At 37.3% G+C, this 20,931-nt stretch overlaps 1 long non-coding RNA gene across 9 annotated transcripts in view; it reads left to right on the top strand.

Moving 5' to 3' along the window:
• Positions 1–20,931, top strand: part of LOC144199140 (uncharacterized) — a 73,174-nt gene that overhangs the window by 44,446 nt on the left and 7,797 nt on the right. For 8 of the 9 annotated variants that reach the window (XR_013326853.1, XR_013326852.1, XR_013326851.1 and 5 more), the window contains exons 6-7: positions 2,502–2,656; positions 19,893–20,560. This is a non-coding gene — a long non-coding RNA (uncharacterized LOC144199140). The remainder of the gene's footprint in view (positions 1–2,501; positions 2,657–19,892; positions 20,561–20,931) is intronic. The other variant, XR_013326847.1, reaches the window with a different exon arrangement.

Below are 20,931 nucleotides of genomic sequence, written 5' to 3'. Positions count from 1 at the left end.
GCGTCGTCCAACTATTCGCCGTTTCTGTGGGAGGCATGACCCGGGGGGTGCTGGTGGGGGTGGGGGGCGCTGGGGCTTGATGTGATGTCATTACCTTAATGCGATAATGATGTTATTCCACACGTGAGAGTGGCAAGAATTGAATAAGGCCGTCCCCGAGAGACGACCGATGACGACTGATGTCACAAGTAAACGTTCAATCACGGTTGTCATGACACCCCAGAGGATTGGCTGCGAACAAACGGCTCAAGTGCATCAAGTGAGGAGAACATTAGCAATACGTTTTCCTCACTCATTAGGGATCCGTCATTAATGAGCATTTTCTCTTGAGAATTTACAAGGATTTTTATACAAAAAAGTCATACAATGTCAATTGTAAAATATAAACTCAAGTCAAAAGAATATCCTCCATGATTTTGTTTTGCAGTTTTGTTTTGCTATTTCCTGTGAGTTCAAACTGTGGGTTAAGGGATGTCTTAGTACTTTTGGTCAATATCACTAAGGAGGTGTACTCACCTTTGCTCTATGTGTTCTGTCAATAAGTTTTTTTGCTATTTTATCTTTCTGGATTTGTAACATTTTTGAGTTGACCACCATTATGAGCAACCACCTGATAGTGCAGTGGCTCTTTCGGCTGACTTTGGTTTCTGGTAGCGTGTAATTGATTTCCACAAGGTGGTAGTGTGATTGTGAGCGGATATGATTGTCTATCTCTGTGTGTGCCCTACCATTGACTGACTAGTATCCACACTAGGGTATAGTGTAGTCTGTATCTCAGCCAAAGGGTTCTGGGTTTGGCTCCAGCAACCTGTGAATGCTCCGCAATTGGCTGCCAACCAATTCAGGGTGCGGGAGACATCCTAATCAGATGCCCAAGCCGCCTCATCTCATTCCTCTCAATGCAGAGGAGCACTGGCTGTTCTCTGAGTTCTACTGGATGACCGAGTTTGTCAACCTATCACTAAGGGTGAGCCCGGACACCCTGCGGAGGAATTTCATTTCTCACGCTTTTTCTTTCGGTCACAAGCCATAGTTCGTGATCATAGGTGAGGGTCAGGGCGTAGATTAACTGGAAAATTGAGAGCTACGCCTTTCGGCTCAGCTCCTTCTTCTTCACAATGGACTGATGCAGAGTCCACCTCATTGCAAAGGCTGCACCGAAACTAATTGACTGCTTTGAAATAAAAGCAAAGTGATTTCTTGGACATTATCCTCCATCCTGCTGAAATGCTTTAATACCTTCATAATTAGGTTAGAAATCTACATTGAGGCTGACTGTTGAAGTATTATTTGGCTAGACGTGCTGACAATGGGCTTCTTTTGTAGCCTTCAAAATCCATCCACACAAAGCCATCTTTTTAACTCTTTTTTTTTATGGATTTGATTCTCTTACATCCTTTTAATGACATGATACCATTATCTTGCGAACATAAATCTTTTGTCTGGTAATATGAAGCAACAACAGAGAATTTCATTTGAAATATTACTTGAACGTCTTATCTTTTTATATAATATGAAGAAGTTTTAGTTTTAAATGTAAACATATTACAGACAACCATACACACTCACACCCATTTAGAGTGTCCAATCAGCCTAATATGGAATATGGGAGAAAACCAGAGACCCCAAAGGGAACCCACGTAGGCCCAGGGAGAACATGCAAACTCCACACAGGTGGACCGACCTGGACATAAACCAGGACCCAGAGCTGAGGCCAATGCCCTAACCATTTGCTCCACCGGGCCACCCTAACTTGATGTTTTTAGTGTATTTTTGTGAAGCATTATTTTATTTGACTGTATTATTCCAAGTTTTCCTGTTACAAAACACATTATGTTTAGCCTGTTTGATATCTGGTGTTAGCAGCGTTAATGGGCAAACCATAATGAGAATTTGGCCCGTGACCAAAATGGGTTTGACACGGGACTTATGATAAAACATTAAACGCTGGCTTCCACTGTATCTAATTGGAGATGACCGGCAGTCCGGCTTTTTCCAGACTATGAAATAATCATTTCCGCTTGGGCCAAAAGGGCTTTTCAAATAAGTGCCGGATCCTATGAGATGTCAGATGAACCGAGAAGGTAGGCAAAGGCGAACATTTGCGTTCGTGGCGAGGTGTTAATTTGATGCATCAGGCCCCATCAGTGTGAGAAGCGAGTTGAGCGGCCAAAGCGGACGCCGCTTGGTTATCTCTCGTCTAATGCTCCCCTGTGGCTCATTTAAGCAGGCGAGGAGGCAGAGCGTGTCCGACGAGTAAACGAGGCCTCGTTGGACGCGCCGGGAAGCGTGTGGCAAGAAAAGTCAAGTGTTCCTCTTTTTATTGTTCACCGCAAAAAAGGAGAGGAAAAATCTTGAGAATTTCAGTGTATTTTTATCGTTTGAAGTGGATTTGGAGCCCAGGAATACTCCATCCTTAACAAGTTCATTTGTGGAAATACAGTGACACCTTCAAATGCAAAGGAGTTGTCATTAAAAAAAATGTTTCTTTATTTTTCTAGAAAAGAAAACATGATCAAGTAGCTTGTCTACAACGTTCCTTTGTGCGGAAACATCGATGTGGTTTGGAAATTTCATTGGGCATGCAGCGAGGAACCTTCAACCCATCCGGACGTCACGTGGAGAAGCGTTGTTGCTCAAGGAAGCAGAGTGCAAGGTAAGAATGCTCCTCCAGAATCAACACCTGCAAATATCATATCACAATATTGTGGGTGAGACAGTGACAAATATGTAAAATTGCATGTATCATACATTTTTGTGAATGGGAAATGTTGACACGTCACTCCAACGCACTGCCGACCAACGCGTTTTGATGTGTGAATCACGGATGTGTTTGTGTGAATGTTTTTGAGACAAATCCTTCACAAGCAGAACAAACTACATATCTGGACTTTTCACCCCCCACCACCTCTCGTTTGCTATCATATTGCATTTTCATGAGTTCGAACCTAATTGACCATCTTTAGTCTTTTAAGATGATAGTTTTATGGCTTTTTGCACCAGTTTTGCTATCAAAAATAGTGTTTTCTACCAAAATATGGTTTATCCTTAAAAAAAATGACTTTGGTAAGGAAAAAATACGACTTTTTAGTGTGGCCAATACAGTATAAATATGACCATGCTGCCTTCATTGATAGTAAATCCATTACTAGTTTATTTGTTTAGATGTCAGACTTTTTAGTGTGGCCAATACAGTATAAATATAATCATGCTGCATTCATTGATAGTAAATCCATTACTAGTTTATTTGTTGAGATGTCAGATGTCACCCACTCCTCCGCCAAACTTTTTTTTTAAACAGCCACTCAAGAATATTCCCGAGTGAAAATGAAAGGATTGAAGGCGTGTAGCTAAAGTGTCTTTCAACGATTTATGTGAAAAGATGGAAGAGAAGAGTGCACGCTGGGCTTCTAGCCGCACTACAATTGGTGGCCAGTGTGGTTAAAGGTGAAACACAAAGGCCAAAAGCAATTGGTTCCCTTGAGGAGAGTCACAATGCACCAACAGGCCTTGAGATCCTCGCAGGCGTTTCCTCCCTCCCAATTCTCACCCAGTTTTGCAACCGCTGCCAAGCGACCTTGGAGATTCATTCCTACTTTCCTTTGTCCGACCATCCTTCCTCTCAGTGCTTTACAGTCGCTCATGTCAGATTCGTACAAATACAGGCAACCCTTGTTTATTGTGTGAAATATGTTGCACACCAAAGCGCTGTATGAAAATCCACAGCAATAACACTTGCACAAATTTACCACGTTTTTAACAGTTTTTCCCAACTCACTCTTTAAACGCATTTAATTAGCCTCCTTTTAAAAGAGTGTTTTTCTGCAATCTTCATTTGTGTATCAGTCAAGGGGATGAGACCACCCTGGGGCATGTATGTGCGTGCATGCAGTGATAATCATCAGGTCAGCGTGCCTTGATGCAAAAATAACTTTGGTGAGCACTTTAGGGAAAGCCCTCAGGTGAGCCTTACCTTGGGAATTAGGAAAGAAGATAATGGTCAGTCAGAGGGACATAGTCGACTCATTTGGAGTAATGTGTTGCTATGCGTTTTTTATCGCTAAGTGTATATCTTGTTTTCATGTTTTTCTTGTTATTGTTGCTAATCGTGAAATATTTGCTTTTTTTGTAATGTGGCCTCGGGTCTTGTATCTCAAGGTTTCAACCAAAGTAACCAATCTATAAATTTGAATTCGATATTTCAGCCTACAAAAGAAAAAAATATGTAAAACCATTGATTCAGTTTAAGAAAAACCGATTGTACTTTCAAAACCAAAGCAGAACATTTGATTTAAGTGATGTCTTTTGAACAAAGTTAATGGTTAATATAACAAGACAATTGACAAGTATTGTCTTCTGAGTCATATATGACGACTAAAATTGACTAGAAAACAGAACCGATTGCCCAATGTTTTGCTCATCAGTAAACAAACTATTGGCTGTTCGAACTTTAGGACCGATTATTTTGTTTTAGCTTGTGGAAATGTGAGGAACTTCATGCATGCCTGATTAAGATTTACCCCCCTGGTCTTAAAACTGCTGCTTGTTGCGAAGTTAGCTTTTTCACCACCTACCGTAACTCAAATTTTCGCTCGTAACACGAAAAATTAAGTATCAGTTGACAGTTGATTACTCCCAAAAATATGCACAACTCGCTGTCATTAAAAGTGACTGGAGCATGTGATTAAAGCATGATAGGTGATCTATCCAATACCCTTGGGTGTCGCTGTCGCACGCTGGACCCCAACAGCGGAAATCCGATTCGAGGCCGGTCGAGACTGTCTGGAGTACCCGAGATTGGTTTGAGATGGTGCTGACTGCGAGCCGGAGCTGTGGGCTTTGGTGCTGAGAAATTAATTAAGAGTGGAACAGCAGCAGGAGGCAAGATGGAGGGGGAGGAAAAGAAATGGGAGCATTAGAAAGTAGGAACACAGCGTCTGCGGTAGTAAAGGAGGGGAGTTGAGGGGGGGCTCTCCTGAAGGATCAAGACAATTATTGCTATTATCATTGTCTAATGTGCATCTCTCTCTCATCACTTGACTCGGCCTTTGATTGTCGCCCCCTCCTGGCCCCTCATTTGTGCCGCTCTAGCTCTACCAGCACCACCCACCGCCCCACCCGGAGCAAGGACGCAATATTTGCCGGTGGCGGCTGCAGAGGAGGCCCTAATGAGATGTCTATCGCCTCCGTCTAGACTGGACTACGCCCACCACCACACACGTACACAACCCGCAAGCACTAGTGCACTACAATGGCAATGCATTACACACTGTATCCTGCCTTCCAGCCCAGAGAATAGAACGTGCATTGGTGTGTGTGTATGTGTGTGTGTGTGTGTGTGTGTGTGTGTGTGTGTGTGTGTGTGTGTGTGTGTGTGTGTGTGTGTGTGTGTGTGTGTGTGTGTGTGTGTGTGACATGGCAAATGTGTCTAGAAGGCAAGGGAGCCGGCAATAGATTTGGGCTTGCACTCTTGTTTTTGCGCATATGTCGACAATGTGTGTCGGAAATGATGCGATTGGCTGGGCGGGCCGCCCGGTGGGCAAAGCGACACTGTGATGGATGCCCTTTCACGCACCCCTTATCCAAAATCCTGATTGCCTAGTCGGACTCGCTCGCCAAAAAATAATGCCCTCCAAACGCAACCATCCTTGTTGTCAAAGCCATGCCTCTGGTTACTTCCTGCTAGGGAGTCCCATAGCAGAGTTCTGCCACGGGGACAAGTACCAGGGGGCGGCTTCAGTGACTTTGTAGTCCTCTCCACTGGCAAAGACAACATTCCTCTCACATGGCATGAAAACAAATGTTAAGTGCATGAAGATATAACTCGCAATCGGGCTGATTCAGTTAAAGCTTTCCTGCAATGACTGGGTTTATTTGCAAGTATCTCAGCCGCATTTGTTGACATGAAGGCCTTAAATGATGCTTACGTCCTCACTTGGTTAGTACTTGGATGGGAGTCTGCCTAGGAATGCCTTAAGCATTGAGCCAGGTTTTCACTTGGTGCCAAACGAGGGCACCAAGATTCTGAATCAGTGGCCAGTAACATAAGAGGTTACAGTACCTGGTAGCTCCAATATTTTGAGTACCACCTATACTTTTACCTCTTTGGTGCATATTTTTGATTGAATTTGGCCCACAAATACAGGGTGTTCCAAAATGTTTGACCCCATTTCATAGGATAACAATTTTGAGACAGTGGAAGAGGTTCGTGAAGCCTTTCTGTGTAGTCTTTGGAAGAAGTGTTTTTTTTTTAGCAATTAATTGCCGGCCCTTTTCTTGAAATTTTTGGTGTTAGGACCTAATTTGTTTTGTAGTTGCTGCCTTTTTTCGCAAAATATGTGATAAAAGCACACCACACTCTCTTTGGTGACTGTGTCCGAGTATATTCCTTTTCTTTTGAAGTGAACAGCATCTCTTAACATAAAAAGATAAAAATGCCTAATGTTACACGCAAAAACTTGAAATATTTTTGCACATTTGAGGCAATTTCAACGAAAATTGTCAAAATTATTGGCCTACCAAATGCCTCAAACATTTTGGAACATCCTGTAGTAGTTTATATATTCATTCAGTTTTTCCCACCTTCAAATTTTTATAGGGTTGTATATTAATCCAAGCTGCATGCTCTTCATTTGTCCGGGAAGTTTTGAAAGCTTTATTTGCTTGCTTGTCGAGACTTATTGGGAATACTGACTTTTTGGAAGAGTCGCTCGGTGAAACCGTATTTGAAGTCGGACCCTTGATATTGTCTGTCAGAAAAAGCATTCTCCTGGAGGCAATTTGTCGTATTCCTTTGACAAAATAACTCTCCAAAGACATGAACTTTTCGACACATTTAGTTTACCAGCTTATTTTAAGAGATTTTAAGAGGCATTGGCCAATTTTACATCGTTATTTATTTTTTTTATATCTATGAATAACACTTTTTTTTTGACTGAATTAAACAGTGTTTATGGTTGATGGTCAGAAAACGCACTATGTCACATACCGTACATTTTGGGGCGTTATAGATTCAATTCCTGTTCATTTTGGAAGAATACAGGGTCACTGCCTGCTCATTGGGGGCATTTTAGCTCCCTTCCTACTAATTTGGTGGTATTTTTGGGTTACTATCTGTTGATATTGTGTAAAAAAAATTGATAAAATGACCACCAATAGCACTCATTGGCTGTGAATGGATTAAGACTCCAGCATTAATTTGATAAATTCACTACAGAACGTATAAAAAGTCATTAATTGCCTTTTGTTATCGAGACAAACTTATTCTCCTTTCTTTTGGAAAGTATTTTACCTAAGTTCACCTTCCTGCTGTCAACGAATGGGGGTGGTTGGGGTGTATAGGCGGGCTGTTAATATTCGGAGGCACTATTGCGTTATTTATGCACGCTGGCGTCCCAGGGGAGGTCGCAAACAGCTCTTATCCACCGCCATCGAAGGCTGACGCTCCAAAGCTGCTGCCATCAGCCACAAACTCATTAATTACTCTTTAGTATCAAGCCGTAATTAGAGACACCAATCAGGATGAAGATGTGCCTCCCTCATTCTCCATCCACCCCCCACCCCACATCCCCTATTAGCACACAGTGATCTAAAGTAAAACTGAGATAGGGGCGTGAGGAACTAAAGCAGGGGGAGAAGAAGAGGGGCTGAGGAAGTGGGAGGCGATGTCGACACCGACGAGGAGCATTAATTTGACATTAATTGCGTCATCTTGTGCTTTATTGACCCCCTACCTCTCTCTAGCTCCCCTCCCACCCACATAAACACCTCTCATCCTTCCTGAGTGGATCAGGAGATGAGCAAAGATCTGATTAGACATGTCTTGGGTGGGTGGGGGCTTTCGGGATGATGAGGTTGACACAGGGACAACAAGTCTAAGGGTTTGCATTTTAAGATTGCACCATTGGGCTGCTTGTCTGTTCATCGTGACGTAGATGTGGTGACCCATTGATGATGTCATGGGGATTTGGGATTGATTCCGTTAGTAGTTCTTCACTCATTGGCTGCTCTTTACGGTTATGGTGACCATTCACAGATGCTTCTAGTAGGATGTGAAAGAATCAATCAATTAAGAAGCTAAAATTAATGTGGTTTCCCTTGGCTACTATTAGGGTGATGACGTTAAGGAAGACCATTGTTTTCAACAGTCCTAATGCACCCCAATTTTTTTCGGAATCCCAATTGAAGGATTATATATTTATAGGCCATGAGTTGATTAGTTTACTAACTGGATAAATCAAGTGCATATTTTGTGCGAAAGTAATAAGAAATGCTTTAGAAGTGTAAAGATTACAAAGATGTCCTTGCTTACTACTTGCAAGATCACATGACCTTAGACAGTTACACCTTTGCAGAGAAGAGCAAATCTGTACGGGTAAGAATTCCGATGATGTGATCAGAAAAAAACTATTAACATTGCCTCTCTACGCTGCTGAACCCATTTGATTTTGTTGACAGCAACAAAAAACAGTTTGTCCGATAATTGTGTGATTTAACCTGATTTAAAGTTTTTACATGGCTTGCAGGGCATGTCAAATGTATGTTATTCATGTTGGTAAAACCAATAATTGCTCACATTAGACCCCATTAGAGTGTAGAAGTACATGATAAAGTGTCTTGCATGCTTTAGCTACCACGTCAAGTTCTATTCACCGCTGTTTGAGATGTGAAATACTCTAGATTCCTCAGCGGAGTTGAGTTAACTGCAGTAACAAAAACAAACTTGTAAAACTTGTCATTGGCGCTCAGTCAGGAACAAGCGCACATGTGTCAGCGTGATTACGTCGACTTTTCTTACCAAATATAGACGCGCCATCTGCAGCAGATTATTGGACTTGTGTGAAGTACCTGGCATACATTTGGATTTCTAGTCAGAATGCTAGTGCGCGCACACACACACACACACACTCACACACACACTCAGTTGGGATAGTTTTAATACACAGTGGTCACTAGAAAACAAATAGATCCCATGGCGCATTGCACTGATACTAAAATAGAAACACGTTACGACCTAATAGTTTTATTTGAATAATGTGTGGACCATGCAATCTGCTATGTCAATAAAATCTCCTATACAGAGAATATTTATCTTTAATATTGCACTCCATCTTGTGCAATATCGTGAATTGTTTGTGCATTTTATGCTCTGTCAATTGGAAGTGATGTCTTGTTTTTAAGTGAAGGAAATTAATGAATTGGGGAAATAATATTATCAACAGAATAGTCGATTATGTAAAATAGTCGTTGTTGACTACTGAATAGTGATTAGACAGTGTTGCATGAACTCAAAAGAACTTCGACTACTGCATTTGCAGTTATTGACGCACTTTGAAGTTTTTACCAGTGATTGACAGCTCTTTTAATACACGTACTTGCGCTCGACAACAACTCATGTTATTAATGTTTGCCCATATTGTTTTCGGGGGCCTTGTTTACGTTGATGCCATGGAATTTAAGCCGTCTAGGGGTAATGCAAAGCCCCGTCCCTGGTCGACTTGATGGGCGGCCTTAATAACTTAAATGGCGAGAGTTGTGTCCACAAGGACTTGTGAAACACTGATGTCTGGCTAATTGTTTGGGTCTTTTGCGCACGACTTGAAATCCCCTCAAGGTTTCTGGGATGACCCCTCGACCGTCACTCACGTGTCTCCGCCGATACCGTTTAACTGCTTTTTAATAATAATCCAGTGTAAAAGTGCTCCTGTTGTTTTCTGGAAAAAATGCTTATCGACAAAAAAAAGCTCCATAACACATAAGATGTTTCACATTTTTTGTACAATAATAACCTTACACTCTCATGCTAATAGCATTTTGATTATTTTGGCTATGTTTGACATTGAAGACATCGTTATTCTGACTTGTGTTGTTTAATTTACTGAATTAACTTTTTGGCTTCAAAAACGACATAGTATAGTAAGGCTTTTTGGCTTCAAAAAACGACATAGTATAGTAATGCTTTTTGGCTTAAAAAAAAACGACATAGTATAGTAAGGCTTTTTGGCTTAAAAAAAAACGACATAGTATAGTAAGGCTTTTTGGCTTCAAAAACGACATAGTATAGTAAGGCTTTTTCTCTTCAAAAACGACCTAGTATAGTAAGGCTTTTTGGCTTAAAAAAAACAACATAGTACAGTAAGGCTTTTTGGCTTAAAAAAACGACATAGTATAGTAAGGCTTTTTGGCTTCAAAAACAACATAGTATAGTAAGGCTTTTTGGCTTCAAAAACGACATAGTATAGTAAGGCTTTTTGGCTTCAAAAACGACATAGTATAGTAAGGCTTTTTCTCTTCAAAAACGACATAGTATAGTAAGGCTTTTTGGCTTCAAAAACGACATAGTATAGTAAGGCTTTTTGGCTTCAAAAAAACGACATAGTATAGTAAGGCTTTTTGGCTTGAAAAACGACATAGTATAGTAAGGCTTTTTGGCTTAAAAAAAACGACATAGTATAGTAAGGCTTTTTGGCTTAAAAAAACGACATACTATAGTAAGGCGTTTTGGCTTGAAAAACGACATAGTATAGTAAGGCTTTTTGGCTTAAAAAAACGACATAGTATAGTAAGGCTTTTTGGCTTAAAAAAACGACATAGTATAGTAAGGCTTTTTGGCTTGAAAAACGACATAGTATAGTAAGGCTTTTTGGCTTCAAAAACGACATAGTATAGTAAGGCTTTTTGGCTTAAAAAACGACATAGTATAGTAAGGCTTTTTCTCTTCAAAAACGACATAGTATAGTAAGGCTTTTATCTTAAAAAAAACGACATAGTATAGTAAGGCTTTTTTCTTTAAAAAACGACATAGTATAGTAAGGCTTTTTTCTTAAAAAAACGACATAGTATAGTAAGGCTTTTTTCTTAAAAAAACGACATAGTATAGTAAGGTTTTTTCTTTAAAAAAACGACATAATATAGTAAGGCTTTTTTCTTAAAAAAACGACATAGTAAAGTAAGGCTTTTTGGCTTAAAAAACGACATAGTATAGTAAGGCTTTTTTCTTAAAAAAACGACATAGTATAGTAAGGCTTTTTTGGCTTAAAAAACGACATAGTATAGTAAGGCTTTTTTCTTAAAAAAACGACATAGTATAGTAAGGCTTTTTTCTTAAAAAAAACGACATAGTATAGTAAGGTTTTTTTCTTAAAAAAACGACATAGTATAGTAAGGCTTTTTTTCTTAAAAAAAACGACATAGTACAGTAAGGCTTTTTCTCTTCAAAAACGACATAGTATAGTAAGGCTTTTTTCTTAAAAAAACGACATAGTATAGTAAGGCTTTTTCTCTTCAAAAACGACATAGTATAGTAAGGCTTTTTTCTTAAAAAAACGACATAGTATAGTAAGGCTTTTTTCTTAAAAAAACGACATAGTATAGTAAGGCTTTTTTCTTAAAAAAACGACATAGTATAGTAAGGCTTTTTGGCTTAAAATGACATAGTATAGTAAGGCTTTTTGGCTTAAAAAAACGACATAGTATAGTAAGGCTTTTTGGCTTAAAAAAACGACATAGTATAGTAAGGCTTTTTGGCTTAAAAAAACGACATAGTATAGTAAGGCTTTTTTCTTTAAAAAATGACATAGTATAGTAAGGCTTTTTTCTTAAAAAAACGACATAGTATAGTAAGGCTTTTTGGCTTCAAAAACGACATAGTATAGTAAGGCTTTTTGGCTTCAAAAACGACATAGTATAGTAAGGCTTTTTGGCTTAAAAAACGACATAGTATAGTAAGGCTTTTTGGCTTAAAAAACGACATAGTATAGTAAGGCTTTTTGGCTTCAAAAACGACATAGCATAGTAAGGCTTTTTGGCTTCAAAAACGACATAGTATAGTAAGGCTTTTTGGCTTTAAAAAACGACATAGTATAGTAAGGCTTTTTGGCTTAAAAAAAACGACATAGTATAGTAAGGCTTTTTGGCTTCAAAAACGACATAGTATAGTAAGGCTTTTTGGCTTCAAAAACGACATAGTATAGTAAGGCTTTTTGGCTTAAAAAAACGACATAGTATAGTAAGGTTTTTTGGCTTCAAAAACGACATAGAATAGTAAGGCTTTTTGGCTTCAAAAAAACGACAGTATAGTAAGGCTTTTTGGCTTAAAAAACGTCATAGTATAGTAAGGCTTTTTGGCTTAAAAAAAACGACATAGTATAGTAAGGCTTTTTGGCTTCAAAAACGACATAGCATAGTAAGGCTTTTTGGCTTCAAAAACGACATAGTATAGTAAGGCTTTTTGGCTTTAAAAAACGACATAGTATAGTAAGGCTTTTTGGCTTAAAAAAAACGACATAGTATAGTAAGGCTTTTTGGCTTCAAAAACGACATAGTATAGTAAGGCTTTTTGGCTTCAAAAACGACATAGTATAGTAAGGCTTTTTGGCTTAAAAAAACGACATAGTATAGTAAGGTTTTTTGGCTTCAAAAACGACATAGAATAGTAAGGCTTTTTGGCTTCAAAAAAACGACAGTATAGTAAGGCTTTTTGGCTTAAAAAACGTCATAGTATAGTAAGGCTTTTTGGCTTAAAAAAAACGACATAGTATAGTAAGGCTTTTTGGCTTCAAAAACGACATAGTATAGTAAGGCTTTTTGGCTTAAAAAAACGACATAGTATAGTAAGGCTTTTTGGCTTAAAAAAAACGACATAGTATAGTAAGGCTTTTTGGCTTCAAAAACGACATAGTATAGTAAGGCTTTTTGGCTTAAAAAAACGACATAGTATAGTAAGGCTTTTTGGCTTAAAAAAAAACGACATAGTATAGTAAGGCTTTTTGGCTTCAAAAACGACATAGTATAGTAAGGCTTTTTGGCTTAAAAAAAACGACATAGTATAGTAAGGTTTTTTGGCTTCAAAAACGACATAGAATAGTAAGGCTTTTTGGCTTCAAAAAAACGACATAGTATAGTAAGGCTTTTTGGCTTAAAAAACGACATAGTATAGTAAGGCTTTTTGGCTTAAAAAAAACGACATAGTATAGTAAGGCTTTTTGGCTTCAAAAACGACATAGTATAGTAAGGCTTTTTGGCTTAAAAAAACGACATAGTATAGTAAGGCTTTTTGGCTTAAAAAAAACGACATAGTATAGTAAGGCTTTTTGGCTTCAAAAACGACATAGTATAGTAAGGCTTTTTGGCTTAAAAAAACGACATAGTATAGTAAGGCATTTTGGCTTAAAAAAAATGACATAGTATAGTAAGGCTTTTTGGCTTCAAAAAAACGACATAGTATAGTAAGGCTTTTTGGCTTAAAAAACGACATAGTATAGTAAGGCTTTTTGGCTTAAAAAACGACATAGTATAGTAAGGCTTTTTGGCTTCAAAAACGACATAGTATAGTAAGGCTTTTTGGCTTAAAAAAAACGACATAGTATAGTAAGGCTTTTTGGCTTCAAAAACGACATAGTATAGTAAGGCTTTTTGGCTTAAAAAAAACGACATAGTATAGTAAGGCTTTTTGGCTTAAAAAAACGACATACTATAGTAAGGCGTTTTGGCTTCAAAAACGACATAGTATTAGTAAGGCTTTTTGGCTTCAAAAAAACAACACAGTATAGTAAGGCTTTTTGGCTTAAAAAAACGACATATTATAGTAAGGCTTTTTGGCTTAAAAAAAAACGACATAGTATATATAGTAAGGCTTTTTGGCTTAAAAAACGACATAGTATAGTAAGGCTTTTTGGCTTAAAAAACGACATAGTATAGTAAGGCTTTTTGGCTTAAAAAACGACATAGTATAGTAAGGCTTTTTGGCTTAAAAAACGACATAGTATAGTAAGGCTTTTTGGCTTCAAAAAAACGACATAGTATAGTAAGGCTTTTTGGCTTAAAAAAAACGACATAGTATAGTAAGGCTTTTTGGCTTAAAAAACGACATAGTATAGTAAGGCTTTTTGGCTTGAAAAACGACATAGTATAGTAAGGCTTTTTGGCTTAAAAAAAACGACATAGTATAGTAAGGCTTTTTGGCTTAAAAAAACGACATAGTATAGTAAGGCTTTTTGGCTTAAAAAAACGACATACTATAGTAAGGCGTTTTGGCTTCAAAAACGACATAGTATAGTAAGGCTTTTTGGCTTAAAAAAAACGACATAGTATAGTAAGGCTTTTTGGCTTAAAAAAAACGACATAGTATAGTAAGGCTTTTTGGCTTCAAAAACGACATAGTATAGTAAGGCTTTTTGGCTTAAAAAAACGACATAGTATAGTAAGGCTTTTTGGCTTAAAAAATGACATAGTATAGTAAGGCTTTTTGGCTTAAAAAAACGACATAGTATAGTAAGGCTTTTTGGCTTAAAAAAAACGACATAGTATAGTAAGGCTTTTTGGCTTAAAAAAACGACATACTATAGTAAGGCGTTTTGGCTTCAAAAACGACATAGTATAGTAAGGCTTTTTGGCTTAAAAAAAACGACATAGTATAGTAAGGCTTTTTGGCTTAAAAAAACGACATACTATAGTAAGGCGTTTTGGCTTCAAAAACGACATAGTATAGTAAGGCTTTTTGGCTTAAAAAAACGACATACTATAGTAAGGCGTTTTGGCTTCAAAAACGACATAGTATAGTAAGGCTTTTTGGCTTAAAAAAAACGACATAGTATAGTAAGGCTTTTTGGCTTAAAAAAACGACATACTATAGTAAGGCGTTTTGGCTTCAAAAACGACATAGTATAGTAAGGCTTTTTGGCTTAAAAAAAACGACATAGTATAGTAAGGCTTTTTGGCTTAAAAAAACGACATAGTATAGTAAGGCTTTTTGGCTTCAAAAACGACATAGTATAGTAAGGCTTTTTGGCTTAAAAAACGACATAGTATAGTAAGGCTTTTTGGCTTAAAAAACGACATAGTATAGTAAGGCTTTTTGGCTTAAAAAACGACATAGTATAGTAAGGCTTTTTGGCTTCAAAAAAACGACATAGTATAGTAAGGCTTTTTGGCTTAAAAAAAACGACATAGTATAGTAAGGCTTTTTGGCTTAAAAAACGACATAGTATAGTAAGGCTTTTTGGCTTGAAAAACGACATAGTATAGTAAGGCTTTTTGGCTTAAAAAAAACGACATAGTATAGTAAGGCTTTTTGGCTTAAAAAAACGACATAGTATAGTAAGGCTTTTTGGCTTAAAAAAACGACATACTATAGTAAGGCGTTTTGGCTTCAAAAACGACATAGTATAGTAAGGCTTTTTGGCTTAAAAAAAACGACATAGTATAGTAAGGCTTTTTGGCTTAAAAAAAACGACATAGTATAGTAAGGCTTTTTGGCTTCAAAAACGACATAGTATAGTAAGGCTTTTTGGCTTAAAAAAACGACATAGTATAGTAAGGCTTTTTGGCTTCAAAAACGACATAGTATAGTAAGGCTTTTTGGCTTAAAAAAACGACATAGTATAGTAAGGCTTTTTGGCTTAAAAAATGACATAGTATAGTAAGGCTTTTTGGCTTAAAAAAACGACATAGTATAGTAAGGCTTTTTGGCTTAAAAAAAAACGACATAGTATAGTAAGGCTTTTTGGCTTAAAAAAACGACATACTATAGTAAGGCGTTTTGGCTTCAAAAACGACATAGTATAGTAAGGCTTTTTGGCTTAAAAAAAACGACATAGTATAGTAAGGCTTTTTGGCTTAAAAAAACGACATACTATAGTAAGGCGTTTTGGCTTCAAAAACGACATAGTATAGTAAGGCTTTTTGGCTTAAAAAAACGACATACTATAGTAAGGCGTTTTGGCTTCAAAAACGACATAGTATAGTAAGGCTTTTTGGCTTAAAAAAAACGACATAGTATAGTAAGGCTTTTTGGCTTAAAAAAACGACATACTATAGTAAGGCGTTTTGGCTTCAAAAACGACATAGTATAGTAAGGCTTTTTGGCTTAAAAAAAACGACATAGTATAGTAAGGCTTTTTGGCTTAAAAAAACGACATAGTATAGTAAGGCTTTTTGGCTTCAAAAACGACATAGTATAGTAAGGCTTTTTGGCTTAAAAAACGACATAGTATAGTAAGGCTTTTTGGCTTCAAAAAAACGACATAGTATAGTAAGGCTTTTTTGCTTAAAAAAAACGACATAGTATAGTAAGGCTTTTTGGCTTAAAAAAACGACATAGTATAGTAAGGCTTTTTGGCTTAAAAAAACGACATAGTATAGTAAGGCTTTTTGGCTTAAAAAAAACGACATAGTATAGTAAGGCTTTTTGGCTTCAAAAACGACATAGTATAGTAAGGCTTTTTGGCTTAAAAAAAACGACATAGTATAGTAAGGCTTTTTGGCTTAAAAAAACGACATACTATAGTAAGGCGTTTTGGCTTCAAAAACGACATAGTATTAGTAAGGCTTTTTGGCTTAAAAAAAACAACACAGTATAGTAAGGCTTTTTGGCTTAAAAAAACGACATAGTTTAGTAAGGCTTTTTGGCTTCAAAAACAACATAGTATAATAAGGCTTTTTGGCTTCAAAAACGACATAGTATAGTAAGGCTTTTTGGCTTAAAAAACGACATAGTATAGTAAGGCTTTTTGGCTTCAAAAACGACATAGTATAGTAAGGCTTTTTGGCTCCAAAAACGACATAGTATAGTAAGGCTTTTTGGCTTAAAAAACGACATATTATAGTAAGGCTTTTTGGCTTAAAAAAAAACGACATAGTATATATAGTAAGGCTTTTTGGCTTAAAAAACGACATAGTATAGTAAGGCTTTTTGGCTTAAAAAACGACATAGTATAGTAAGGCTTTTTGGCTTCAAAAACGACATAGTATAGTAAGGCTTTTTGGCTTAAAAAACGACATAGTATAGTAAGGCTTTTTGGCTTCAAAAAAACGACATAGTATAGTAAGGCTTTTTGGCTTAAAAAAAACGACATAGTATAGTAAGGCTTTTTGGCTTAAAAAACGACATAGTATAGTAAGGCTTTTTGGCTTGAAAAACGACATAGTATAGTAAGGCTTTTTGGCTTAAAAAAAACGACATAGTATAGTAAGGCTTTTTGGCTTAAAAAAACGACATAGTATAGTAAGGCTTTTTGGCTTAAAAAAACGACATACTATAGTAAGGCGTTTTGGCTTCAAAAACGACATAGTATAGTAAGGCTTTTTGGCTTAAAAAAAACGACATAGTATAGTAAGGCTTTTTGGCTTAAAAAAACGACATAGTATAGTAAGGCTTTTTGGCTTCAAAAACGACATAGTATAGTAAGGCTTTTTGGCTTAAAAAAACGACATAGTATAGTAAGGCTTTTTGGCTTCAAAAAAACGACATAGTATAGTAAGGCTTTTTGGCTTAAAAAAACGACATAGTATAGTAAGGCTTTTTTGCTTAAAAAACGACATAGTATAGTAAGGCTTTTTGGCTTCAAAAACGACATAGTATAATAAGGCTTTTTGGCTTTAAAAACGACATAGTATAGTAAGGCTTTTTGGCTTAAAAAAATGACATAGTATAGTAAGGCTTTTTGGCTTAAAAAACGACATAGTATAGTAAGGCTTTTTGGCTTCAAAAACGACATAGTATAGTAAGGCTTTTTGGCTTAAAAAACGACATAGTATAGTAAGGCTTTTTGGCTTCAAAAAAACGACATAGTATAGTAAGGCTTTTTGGCTTAAAAAAAACGACATAGTATAGTAAGGCTTTTTGGCTTAAAAAACGACATAGTATAGTAAGGCTTTTTGGCTTGAAAAACGACATAGTATAGTAAGGCTTTTTGGCTTAAAAAAAACGACATAGTATAGTAAGGCTTTTTGGCTTAAAAAAACGACATAGTATAGTAAGGCTATTTGGCTTAAAAAAACGACATACTATAGTAAGGCGTTTTGGCTTCAAAAACGACATAGTATAGTAAGGCTTTTTGGCTTAAAAAAAACGACATAGTATAGTAAGGCTTTTTGGCTTAAAAAAACGACATAGTATAGTAAGGCTTTTTGGCTTCAAAAACGACATAGTATAGTAAGGCTTTTTGGCTTAAAAAAACGACATAGTATAGTAAGGCTTTTTGGCTTCAAAAAAACGACATAGTATAGTAAGGCTTTTTGGCTTAAAAAAACGACATAGTATAGTAAGGCTTTTTTGCTTAAAAAAACAACATAGTATAGTAAGGCTTTTTGGCTTCAAAAACGACATAGTATAATAAGGCTTTTTGGCTTTAAAAACGACATAGTATAGTAAGGCTTTTTGGCTTAAAAAAATGACATAGTATAGTAAGGCTTTTTGGCTTAAAAAAACGACATAGTATAGTAAGGCTTTTTGGGTTCAAAAACGACATAGTATAGTAAGGCTTTTTGGCTTAAAAAATGACATAGTATAGTAAGGCTTTTTGGCTTAAAAAAAAAACGACATAGTATAGTAAGGCTTTTTGGCTTCAAAAACGACATAGTATAGTAAGGCTTTTTGGCTTAAAAAAACGACATAGTATAGTAAGGCTTTTTGGCTTAAAAAATGACATAGTATAGTAAGGCTTTTTGGCTTAAAAAAACGACATAGTATAGTAAGGCTTTTTGGCTTCAAAAACGACATAGTATAGTAAGGCTTTTTGGCTTAAAAAAAACGACATAGTATAGTAAGGCTTTTTGGCTTAAAAAAAACGACATAGTATAGTAAGGCTTTTTGGCTTAAAAAAACGACATAGTATAGTAAGGCTTTTTGGCTTAAAAAAACGACATAGTATAGTAAGGCTTTTTGGCTTCAAAAACGACATAGAATAGTAAGGCTTTTTGGCTTAAAAAAAACGACATAGTATACTAAGGCTTTTTGGCTTAAAAAAAACGACATAGTATAATAAGGCTTTTTGGCTTCAAAAACGACATAGTATAGTAAGGCTTTTTGGCTTAAAAAAACGACATAGTATAGTAAGGCTTTTTGGCTTCAAAAAAACGACATAGTAAAGTAAGGCTTTTTGGCTTAAAAAAAACGACATAGTATAGTAAGGCTTTTTGGCTTAAAAAAAAACGACATAGTATAGTAAGGCTTTTTGGCTTAAAAAAACGACATAGTATAGTAAGGCTTTTTGGCTTAAAAAAACGACATACTATAGTAAGGCGTTTTGGCTTCAAAAACGACATAGTATAGTAAGGCTTTTGGCTTAAAAAAAAACGACATAGTATAGCAAGGCTTATTGGCTTTTTTGGTGAATGAAAGAGGTAAAAGTATAAGTACTACCACTTTCTTTCACAGGTTGGTGGCCCAGTGGATAAGTCATCAGTCTCCCATATCTGTGGTTGTTGGTTCAAATCCCAGTGCAAGCAAAGATTTTCCCAATATTATTCAGTTAAAAGAATAAGTACTAATGCCTAAGTGTTTAAGTGTATAAGTATTCAGTGGTGGATGAAACATTTAGTCAAAAAAATGACTGTGTTTCAGGCAAATGAAAGAGGTAAAAGTATAAGTACTACCACTTTCTCTCACGGGGTGGTGGCCCAGTGGATAAGTCATCAGTCTACCACCCCTGTGGTCCTGGGTTCAAATCCCAGTGCAGGCAAAGATTTTCCAAATATTATTCAGTTAAAAGAATAAGTTCTAATGGCTAAGTGTTTAACTGAATAAGTCTTCTGTGGTGGATGAAGCATTTTGTCCAAAAATGACTAAGTGTTTCACCCCATTTCCATGGATAAAACGTTTCAACACCTATGTATAAGTGGGGCACGAGTTGGTGTAGTGGGTTGCACACTCGCCTTTGCACGGAGAGAACGTGAGTTCGCTTCCCGGTGTCGGCGGTTGACTGACCAAGCAAGCGGTCGAGGGTCGGCCGAAGGCCGACCCGAGAACGCCTTGTGCACAGACAGGTCCATCAACTGTCTTCCGAACTGCCGAAGGCAGTTCGGAATATAACCTTTTACTGAAAATTATGACTAAGTGTTTAATATAAATTAAAAAGGTTTTTCTCTTTTTTTTTTCTTGTTCCATTTTCCAGACTACTTGGTGTGGTGATCAGCCAAACGGCGACAGCGGGAATCGAACCCAGGTCTCCCAGACGGGAGTCCAGTGATCTAACCTCTGCGCCAACCAAGTGACTACACTTTTCTTTGTAATCATTTGATTTTTGTTGAGTACAAGTCCACAGAAACAACTAAGTGAAAAAGTGTCTCAACCGGGATTTGAACCCAGGTCTCCCAGGTGGGAGTCCAGTGATCTAACCTCTGCGCCAACCAAGTGACTACACTTTTCTTTGTAATCATTTGAGTTTTGTTGAGTACAAGTCCACAGCAACAACTAAGTGAAAAAGTGTCTCAACCGGGATTTGAACCCAGGTCTCCCAGATGGGAGTCCAGTGATCAAACCTCTGCGCCAACCAAGTGACTACACTTTTCTTTGTAATCATTTGAGTTTTGTTGAGTACAAGTCCACAGAAACAACTAAGTGAAAAAGTGTCTCAACCGGGATTTGAACCCAGGTCTCCCAGATGGGAGTCCAGTGATCTAACCTCTGCGCCAACCAAGTGACTACACTTTTCTTTGTAATCATTTGAGTTTTGTTGAGTACAAGTCCACAGAAACAACTAAATGAAAATGTGTGCAGACCGGGAATCGAACCCAGTTCTCCCGGACGGGAGTCCAGTGAAGTAACCTCTGCGCCAACCAGGTGACTACACTTTCCTCAGTAATCATTTGAGTGTCTTTACAAAGGTTTTCGTACATTTCAAATTCAGCCTAAAATCGGATTCAAAAGCAATAAAAATAAAAAAAAGCGTTGAGAAAAAGGTTACTAACTTGTAAGAAAATTAAATAATTGAAGGGCCCATAAAAAACAAAAAACAAAAACGTACAGACAAAAACCATCTAGTTTTGTTAAGTTAACAATTTCTCAAGCCGCTGCTCAGTTGGCCACGAGAACGTCCACTTTGGAGTCTGGCGTTGATCCAGAGCGAGGCTCTCCGGGGACGCGCGTGGGGTGCAGCAGACAGCCAGCCAGTCCGCGTGGTCCAGGTGCTGCGCCTCGGGGAGGGTCTGCTC

The sequence above is a fragment of the Stigmatopora nigra genome, chromosome 7 (genome assembly GCF_051989575.1).
Source record: "Stigmatopora nigra isolate UIUO_SnigA chromosome 7, RoL_Snig_1.1, whole genome shotgun sequence".
Lineage (NCBI taxonomy): Eukaryota > Metazoa > Chordata > Actinopteri > Syngnathiformes > Syngnathidae > Stigmatopora > Stigmatopora nigra.
Note: the sequence above shows the minus strand (reverse complement) of the source record. Positions and strands in the feature narration are given on the sequence as shown.